Below are 10,266 nucleotides of genomic sequence, written 5' to 3' on the forward strand. Positions count from 1 at the left end.
TGCTGAACTAAAATGGACGGATTGGAAGGGTGGGATAAGGGTGGGATTGGATGTCCAATGAAACAAACTAAATAACTAAGTAATTAAATAAACTTGGACCGTTACTCTAAAATTTAAAACAGAAAAGGGGGAGATGGATTTCGGTTAAAACATGTTCAATGCTAAGTATAGTTGAAAGTGATGTAGATGCCGAATGCCAATGCTAAGGATAGATGTGTTAAAATTCTAAATTGGCTTACAAGATTAAAACAAAGAAAAGAAAATGAATGCATACACATAACCATTGAATTTGAAAAGGATAAAGAAGAGTGAGGGGAATCAGACACAATCCATTAGATTATTGTCTTCGACGGCTAATATGCTAATTCTACTAAACTACTTGTAAGAAGAAAAGTGACAATAGAAATTGTCTAAAAAAACAATTAATGTAATCAATGGAATTTAAATGGTACTAATATCAGCAAAAAAAACTAGCGCCTGTTTGGAACCGTTGCCGTTGCTCCAGAAAATGGGGCCACATCAGCGCTATAGAAAAAAACGGTGCTCCAAGAAACAACTATCTCTTTGAAACCGTTTTCCATAGAAAATGGTGCTCCAAGCAATGCTTTGGGAATTGGGAAGGCATGGCTTGGAGTAACACCAAATTTGATGTTTCCTGGAGCTATAGCTCGTTGCTACCAACTGGGCAGTGATGTGGCATTAAATAACGAGTAGAAGTGTAGAAAACCTTTCCTGGAGCATTGGTATTAAACAAAAAAAGTTGTTGTTAGGATGTGATAGGATGTGATAAATGAATGGTATTTATAGATTTTTTGAGAGGGGAATGGAGGGTTGAGATGGAAAACAAGAGAGATCAATGACTGAGAATTAAATGGATTTTGGAGGGAGATTGATTGAGAGAATGGGCTGTCAAGACAGTTTTATGAGAGATATTCTCAATCAGTCAAGACAAAGAGTGAAAGATTTCACCAATTTACTTAAATTGGACATTCTAAGTTCAAGTGATTGACTTGATTGATTGGAATCTATACCTGGTCAAATATTGGATTTTTAAGATGCTTCAAGAGGCTGAGAGGAAGTTATGGTCGTGGGATGCCCTAGGTTCGAAATTGTTGTGAAGAGGATTCCAAATGGAGGGCCCATATCAAATCTAGCTTTAGGTCTCAAGATGGAAGGACTAACGGTGTCAGAATTAGATGATCTTGGTACCGTTGGACTCAGAATTTCAACATCTATCCATCTAAAAGGTTGGATTTCAAATTTCATGAGGCATAGGGTTTAGGATCAAAGATGATCCCAATCAAATGATTGGAATCGGTTCCGACTTTGGGTCTTGAGATGAAGGGGTAAGCGGTGTCGGATTTGGGTGATCTTGGTGTCATTGGATTGAGATTTTTGGGTTCTACGTACCTATTGTTTTGGATTTCTGATTTGATGTGGAATGAGGTTTAAGGCAAAATAATTCTGATTGGACGATCGGAATCGATTCCGACTTTGGGTTTTGGGATGATGGGGTAAACGGTGTCAAACACGAGTGATCTTTGTGTCATCGGATTTGGATTTTTGGGTTCTACGTACCTATGGTTTTGTATTTCTGATTTGACATGAAATGAGGTTTAGGATCAAAATGACTCCGATCAGATGATCGGAATCAATTCCAGCTTCGTGTTTGAGGATGATGGGGTAAACGATGTTAGACTCGGGTGATCTTGGTGTCGTTGGATTTGAACTTTTGGGATCTACATACCTATGATCTTGGATTCTGGATTTGATGTGAAATGAGGTTCAACATCAAAATGTCTCCGATCGGACAATCGAAATCAGTTTTGACTTTGGGTCTTAGGATGAAGGGGCAAACAATGTTGGACTTAGGTGATCTTGGTGTCGTTGGATTTGGATTTTTGGATTCTACGTACCTATTGTCTTGGATCGTTGAGGCCTCAACTTTTGTAAAATTCCAAAAAATACCCCCGAGTCAGTTGAGAGGTTAGCTAAAGCATGCTTGGAGCTCAAAGTGTTGTAGAAAGACTAAAGAGCGCAAAAATGGGATGTCTACAGACCTTATTGATGCACCTCATATGGTGTTTCAGAACCCTATATGAAATTTCTATTTGACTCCGATCAAACGATCAGAATCAGTTTCGACTTTGGGTCTTAGGATGAAGGGGTAAATGGTGTTGGGATTAGGTGATCTTGGTGTCATTGGATTTGAATTTTTTGGCCTACGTACCTATTGTCTTGGATCCTTAAGGCCTTAACTTTTGTAAAATTCCAAAAATACCCCCGAGTCAACTGAGAGGTTAGCTGAATCATGCTTGAAGCTTAAAGTGTTGCAGAAAGACTAAAGAGTGCAAAAATGGTGTCTAAAAACCTTATTGATGCATCATCTCATATGGCATTTTGAAACCTTATATGGAACTTCTGTTACAAGATGATACCATTTGGGCTAAACAGTGTTGGGCCCACCTACCAGAGAGCCATGACAAGCATTTTCCACAACATGATGCACAAGGAGAATGAATGCTACATGCATGACATAGTAGTAAAGGCGAGAAAGAAGGATAGCCATATAGAGGTCCTCAGGAAGGTATCCATGAGATGTAGAGAGTTCAACTTGAGATTGAACCCCTTGAAATGTGCATTCAAAGTGCAGGGAAGTTCCTTGGTGATAGAGTTGACTAGTCCGTTATCCACCCTCATGAAAACAAAGTCGTGGAAGCCCTAGATCTTCCCCCTCCTAAGAATGAATCACAACTTAAAAACCTTTATAGGGAAGGTATCATACCTTATAAGGTTCATCCCAAGGTTAGAACTAACTAAGGCCCTGACCATGTCACCCCCACGAAGTGGTTAAGGATTTATACTTTACATTGCATCTAATTTAGAGGTTGTAGGATGTTTATTAGCTCAATAAAACGACCAAAAGAAAGAGTGTCCAATCTGTTACGCCAGTAGAACACTTGAGCCAACAAAAAGGAACTATTCCCATATGGAACAGTAGTGTCTAGCACTAGTCTCCTTCGTTGTTCAACATTGAATATACCTATCCAAAAGCCATTAAATGTCAAGTTGTAGTAGACCTCTTAATGGCCTTTCCTACGAATGATGAATTTGACATCTTTGAAGAAATACCCAAGGAACTTCCCTCATTGCAGTAGTAGAAGATGCCAAATAGGAGCTAACGTTCAACAATAGTTGTACCAATTCTTTGGTAGGAGTGGGGCTGATGTTAACTTCCTCATTAGGAAAGACCACAAACTATTCCTTCAGACTTTCAATTCCCTTGATCTTACAACATTGCAAAATACGAAGCTCTTGTGCTAGGATTGACTATTGCAAGGGATTCAGAGGCTCGAAAAGTACGGGTGGTAAGGGATTCTAAGCTAGTAATCGACTAGATGGGAGGAGATACGATCGTCAAGGAAATATCTATACTCCCTTATAGAACCCTGATACAAAGCCTTACCAAGGACCTAGAGGTAACGTACGAGAATCGAAATAGGGCCAAAATAGATATGCCAATGCATTCGCCACCCTTGGGTCCAAAATTCAGCCAAGTGAGGAACCCATCACCATAACCATCAGAATGCAAGGTCATCCCTCGGCAGACAGGTTGGTTCATTGGATAAAGACAAAAGACCAGGTTCAAGAATGTAACTAGAGGCTGACCATAATATAAAAGTTACAAAATTCGACCTATGTGATCCAAGACAATATGATCTTGCTACGGTATCAACTAGTATATGGAATGCTTTATCTCAAAATAGTAGGTGGGGTAAGAGCACCGTGTCTGGAACCTAAGGAAGCAGTAGTGGTGTTAAAGGAGACTATGCTGAAGATGGCACCACGCCGTTAGACTACAACGTGATTGCAAAAAGTGTATCCTAAAAGATGGCACCATGCCCACAAAAACTATGCTGAGGAAAAGGCTTCTATCCAAAGTCAAGAGGTTCTATTTGCAAGATGGGTTGTTGTACAAAAAGTCATATATGGGGCAACCTTTGCAATGTATCATAGGTGATGAAAACAGAGGAAATTCTAGATATCGTCCATGGCTCTAAGCCCGCTACTCATCAAGGATGGATAGCCCTGTATAATCACATCTTACACATCGGCTTTTACTGGCTGACTATGTTAGAAATTATGCAAAGACATGTACGAAGGTGTCATACTTGTCAGATACATGGTTGTCGAATCCATCAGCCAATCAACGGACTCCACCCAATAGTAACAACTTGGCCCTTCCACACATGGGGAGTGGACCTCATTTGAAAAGTAAATCCCACATCCAAAGGATACTATTTCATCATCATAACCATAGATTATTCACCAAGTGGGCTGAGGCGACTCCCCTAAGAAGGGTGGTCACAAAAAATGTGGCAAACTTTCTTAGGCAACACATTATACATTGCTTCAACGTGCTTATGAGAATCTCGACAAACAACGAGTTATTTATCAAGAACCAAGAAGTCCATAACTTGTTAGGTCAATATGGGGGCATGATTAGGAACATCCACCATTTACTACCCATAAGGAAACGAGTAAGCAAAGACAACCAACAAGACCCTATTAAAGATACTAGGAAAATTGGTGGTTGAGAACTAGAAGGACTGGGCAAATAAACTCTCTATTATGCTCCGGGCATATTGAATTTTGATCATGAAAGGGATCCAAGCAATACTCATTTGTATATGGGTAAGAAGTGGTCCTACTTGTAGAAATACAAACAGTGTTTGCCAAAGTGGCTTATGTAATGAGGAAATAATTCAAGATAGATAAGATGGATCAGATGATCTGTGATAGATTGGAAACAATAAACAAAGTGTGGGAAAATGTCTACAAAATAGATAAAATACAAATAACTCATGGCCTCCAATTTCAACAAAATGGAAATGCCATGGAGATTCAGAAAGGGTGACAAGATACTCAAGTCAGTTTTGTACATCTGGAAAGGGAAATCTATTGGCAAGTTTTCACCCAATTGGGTTGGGCCTTATGTTGTGAAAGAAGCTCACCCCACAAGGTACTATGTGTTATGAGATCCCCAAACAAACGAACAAGATGAAATGATGAAAGGGCACTAGTTAAAGTTGTACAATGAATGGTAATATAATAATTGGCATTTAACAAAAAAAGAAAAAACTCCACATGTACTTACTGTTATTTGCCACATGAATTTAATAAGTTTCTTTTCTTTACATATGCACATTGTTGTTTGCTGCTTATATTTAATGGAAGTCTTTTTTCACTTACATGTTGTTTATCGCATTGCACTCATCTTTTAAAGCCCTAGCAACCTTTGGCATATTCTCCTTATAAAACCCAAGCAATCCCATGCATTCACCTTATAAAACCTAAGCAATCCCAAGCATTCACCTTATAAAACCTAAGCAATCCCAAGCATTCACCTTATTTTTTATATGTATAATATATAGTCTCGCGAGCTTTATAAGCCTAACTATATTAGGCTTCAGCGTCGCTTGATTACAAAGCGAGCCTATATATTGGGTTCAAGTTCAGTTTGAAGCTTGGTTTAGACTGAATCGATTTGAGATTTTCACAAGCCGAGAGCAAATAACTCTTGAAAGACTCGATTTATTTTCACTCCTAGTCATCATTGATATTCGAGAGTTGAAAATACTGTTGTAATGCTATGCCTATGGAAACCAAATTTCCTGCCCATTACTCACTACCCACATTCTACCCTCCATGAATTGTAGCCACACATTGCCATTTTGAATTGTGAGATGTGTGGCTACAATTCAGGACAGGTAGAGTGTGGGTAGGAAAAGTGAGTAAGAAACCTAGTATGCTAGTCCATCTATTATCATCCAATCATTGAATTCACAAGGGTGCCCCACAACACATCCCAATCATGCATTGGGAATATCTCCCAATGACAAGTACTGAAGATGATGATGAGACATCATGGAGAGTGTTCCCAATACACAGTTGGGATGTGTTGTAACTAATTGGAATTGGAATTAGAGTGCCGATCACCTACTAACAAAACATGTTCTAACTAGGGGGTCAATCGACCTGTTTTGGTTTGGATCCAATTTGATCCAAACCTTATTAAATCAGATTTGGACCTTCCATTATAATTATTGGATTGAGCCAATTCAAAATAAATTGGTCCATATTCTTATTGGTTTGAATTAGACTTAAACCAAATTTCCAATAATTCAGTCACGAGGACAAATCCTTGTCTAATTTGAAATCAATCAAAACTGAAAACAACGTAAAATCACTTTAATGAAAGTACTTTTACAAAAACACTTTTACGAAAATATTTTTATAAAAAACCCTTTTATAAAAATACTTTTATGAAAAGTATTTTTACGAAGCACTTTTACAAAAGCATTTTTACAAAAGTACTTTATGAAAGCACTTTTACAAAAGTAGTTTTACAAAACCACTTTAATAAAAGCACTTTTACAAAAGTACTTCTATGAAAGCACTTTTACAAAAGTACTTTTACGAAAGTACTTTTATAAAAATACTTTTACACGAAAGCACTTCTATGAAATCACTTTTACAAAAAAAACTTTTACAGAAGTACTTTTATGAAAGAACTTTTACGAAAGCATTTTTACAAAAGTACTTTTATGAAAACACTTCTACAAAAGCACTTTTATGAAAGTACTTTTATAAAATTACTTTTACAAAAGCACTTCTACAAAAGTACTTTTATAAAAGTACAAGTGCTTTTACAAGAGTACCTTTATAAAAGTACTTTTGTAAAAGTACTTGTACAAATTTATAAAAGCACTTTTCCAAAGTACATTTCAAAAGTACTTTTATAAAAATACTTCTACGAAAGTACTTTTATAAACACTTCTACAAAGCACTTTTATAAAAGTACTTTTACAAAAGCACTTTTCCTAAGTACTTTCAAATGTGTTTTTGTAAAAGCACTTTTATGAAAACTGTCAAAGTACTTTTACAAAAGCACTTTTCCTAAGTACTTTCAAATAAGTGCTTTTGTAAAAGCACTTTTATGAAAATACTTTTTATCAAAGTAATTTTACAAAAGTGCTTTTTCAATACTAAAAGTGCTTTTATATAATTTTTGATATTTAAGTCGGTTTGAATTGGATCCAATCCAATCCATTTACGTTTTAGTGGATTGAATTGGATTTGGATTAGATTGGGTCCAGTCCATTATAAGTGTACTCACATTGGACTGGATCGGGTTGGATCAAATTTGTCCAATTGACACCTCTTCCAACCCTTGGGACGTGTTCCCGGTCTCATGGTGAGATGCACGGTGTTTTATCAAGTTGTTAGAGGGTTGAAACGTGTTTTGAAAGATCTCGACTCGTGGAATTAGGTTTTGGGGACATGGCAGGAATTTTACTAGATTATTGTACCAATTCGGTCCAAACATGACAGAAGAATGAAACCGCTTGAACCTAAAAAGTTATGGACGGTTGAGATGCATTACAAGTTCAGATCGAATATAATCCAACGGCAAATGAGGAAATTAAGTGCCTATACGAAGTGAATAGAGTAGGAAAGAGCAACGGAGCAGCGAACGGAAGGAGAGATGGGAAAGGGAGCCTGGTCTATCGGGAGGCTGCGGAATGGACGGGTTGGAAACAAAATTCTCGTCTGTGGGATTGTTTTTATTTGCTTCCAACCCCGCCCATTCCATAGTTTTCCGATTGATCCTCCCCTTCCTTCATTATCCCCTACCTACTTCCTTCTGTTCAAGTTGAAGTCTTGAAGGTAGTTTCTGTTCCGGTTGGTTTGTAATATTAAATAGTTAGTTAGAACTCCATGGATTAAATCGTGATTATCTTCTACTGGTTCTCGTTCTTAGCTCGTAATTTTCTTTGTTAAATTCTATTTCTTGCTATTCATCATCATCATCATCATTATCATCGTTAAATAACGAACTATTTGACCGTTTTATTTCTGAACAGACCGAGGAATCTGTAATTGCTCTAAGTATATTTAGATCTACTCTGTCAAAATTGAAACGTATGAAGAGGCATCACTTGGTTTTCTTTTAAGCATTATGAGATTCTTGTGCTAAATTAAAACCAGAAGTTTCAACTATGGCAGGGGTAAAAGTTGTAGAAATGAAAAGATAAATAAGAGTCTCCTAAGCTAAGCGGCCTTAACATATGTCGGCCGTCAGACCATGTCAGCTCCCCGAATACATAGTCTTCTCTCCCATGGCGGATCTAATGGCTGAGGGGCTCCAGAGTCTAGTCTGGGTGGGTGGTGTGTTCTGAGCAGGCCGGCAATGCCAGAAATACGGGGACATGGCATGGTTGTGCCAGTTAGGGTTAAATTGAACCCGGCGGTTGTCGTCCTCACTTGCAGGTCCCTTCTGCCTGGGTGAAGGCAGCCATGAATGGGGAAAATCTTGAGGGTCTCTGATCGATGTAATGACATTGCTTTCCCTGGATGGGAAAGCAGCCATGAATGGTTCTGGCTCGACGTCCAATTGAGTTGTGGAAGGCGTTAAAAATGAATATGAACTTCAGATTGATGGTCCACGTCCACCTATGAGGAATAATCTCTAGTTAGATCCGGACCAGAGCCTCATAATATTGTTATATGTAATCATTATTTGTTGTTTTTTGAGAAAATATGCATTACATTGCATATTAATCTATATTATTGATTCTATTAATCAAATCAATTGTTAGCTTCAGTGTAATTTTATTATTTAATTAAAATATTAATTTAAAGAGAGATGTAATGAAGATTGAAGAAGGTGAGGATCAGGAACGATTTCGTCGTCCCCATTTGTCACATTGTTGCATGGCGAGAATCATTCCGGCAGCACCAGCTAACTAGCTAAGGCCTTCTGCTTTCCCTTCTCATTCTCTCTGGCACTCTCACTTCTAAGGCACGTCAATATTGTACCCCTCACACAGTCACAATGTTAGGATGCAACAACAACCTTATCGAGAAGGGAACGTCCGATAAATCAATGGTGCTGGCTTTGGCTCCAACCTTGAACAGCCATGGGGAGAGGTTGGAAACAGAACCAGCAGCTGGTCATGAATTTTCTGTAGGCTTATAATGATCAAGTCTTCCAGCACTCCATGTGTAGGAAAAATGGGGTTACTGTAACTTTGAAGAAGCCCTGAGGCGTGTTTGAAAAGACACTGTCTTTAGAACGTTATTTGCTCTAGTTTGATGTTGGGTTACAAGCAAATTCGTTCCTAGGATACAACAGAACTTTGGGCGAGAATTTGCAACTATCAAAGTTAAAGAGTCTCCAAAGAAAATTTCTGTGAGACTGTAACAGATCGAATTGAGAGAGAGAGAGATAGTGAATGTCGAAATTGTGTGTTTTGAAGTCTGATTCATGTTCTTTAAATAGTTTATAAAGAGGTATGAAGAAAATGTAAGTACTGGTTTAGAAAAAGCACTTTGAACAGTCATAATTTCAAGCATTGTAATTGTTTAAAAAGTAATTAATAGTTAATGATTGTTAACTTTGAATTATGCCTCTTGATCATACCCAATCGAATCATGACCGTTGATTTCATCAACGGTCAGTATCGCACCAAAACCAAAAGTCGCCTTTCGCGAGCCATGCGGGTGCGCACGAAGTGCGAACAAAGTGCGCCTCTAAAGCGCCTCATTGCGCAGCACACATGTGTGCACTTGCGTACGCGCGTGTTGCGTGTTATCGAACCCATAAATCAGTTCTTATTAAAATATTGAAAACAAAGCTTATAATTTTCAATGCGAGACAATTTCAAAACTGGGTTTTGCAAGAAAAAAATTAATTTTTCAATCAAGTGTACAGATACAATTTCTCATGTAATTGACCAATCAAACCCATTGGATTTAATCTCTTATGTGATTAAAACCTAACACCACTTGCACCTTAGTTGATAGAATATACTTTATGTTTTTCATGTTTATCTCTCTCCCTTAGTTATCTTATTCTTCCACAATTTGTTTATAATTTAACTCTGATTCTACTATTTTAAATATAGCCCTCACTCACCGAAGTTAGTTTGTGAGATTTTTCCATAACTTGTGTTATGGTATGGTATCAGAGCCAAACCTCGATCCAACTATGTCAAGTAGCAGCACCGCCACCACTACCCAAAACTAATACCTAAGGCTATCCAATGTAAACCTCACTCATTTCATCACAATGAAGTTAGATAGAAACAACTATCTACATTGGCACTCTCAAGTCTTTCAAGTTCTCAAAGGGATCGGATTACTTGGATATGTAGATGGGTCAAGCCCATGCCCAACCAAATACCTCATTGTCACCACCAA

The 10,266-nt window shown here is 37.9% G+C and overlaps 1 long non-coding RNA gene across 1 annotated transcript; it reads left to right on the top strand.

The window, feature by feature from the left end:
- The first annotated feature begins 7,066 nt into the window (after positions 1 to 7,066).
- LOC148874278 (uncharacterized) lies at positions 7,067 to 9,469 on the top strand. The gene is made up of 2 exons (XR_016110827.1): positions 7,067 to 7,731; positions 8,722 to 9,469. It is a non-coding gene; the product is annotated as an uncharacterized LOC148874278 (long non-coding RNA).
- Positions 9,470 to 10,266: the final 797 nt, after the last annotated feature.

Source organism: Nelumbo lutea, chromosome 1 (genome assembly GCF_056320005.1).
Source record: "Nelumbo lutea isolate HS-2025 chromosome 1, American lotus-T2T, whole genome shotgun sequence".
Classification (NCBI taxonomy): domain Eukaryota; kingdom Viridiplantae; phylum Streptophyta; class Magnoliopsida; order Proteales; family Nelumbonaceae; genus Nelumbo; species Nelumbo lutea.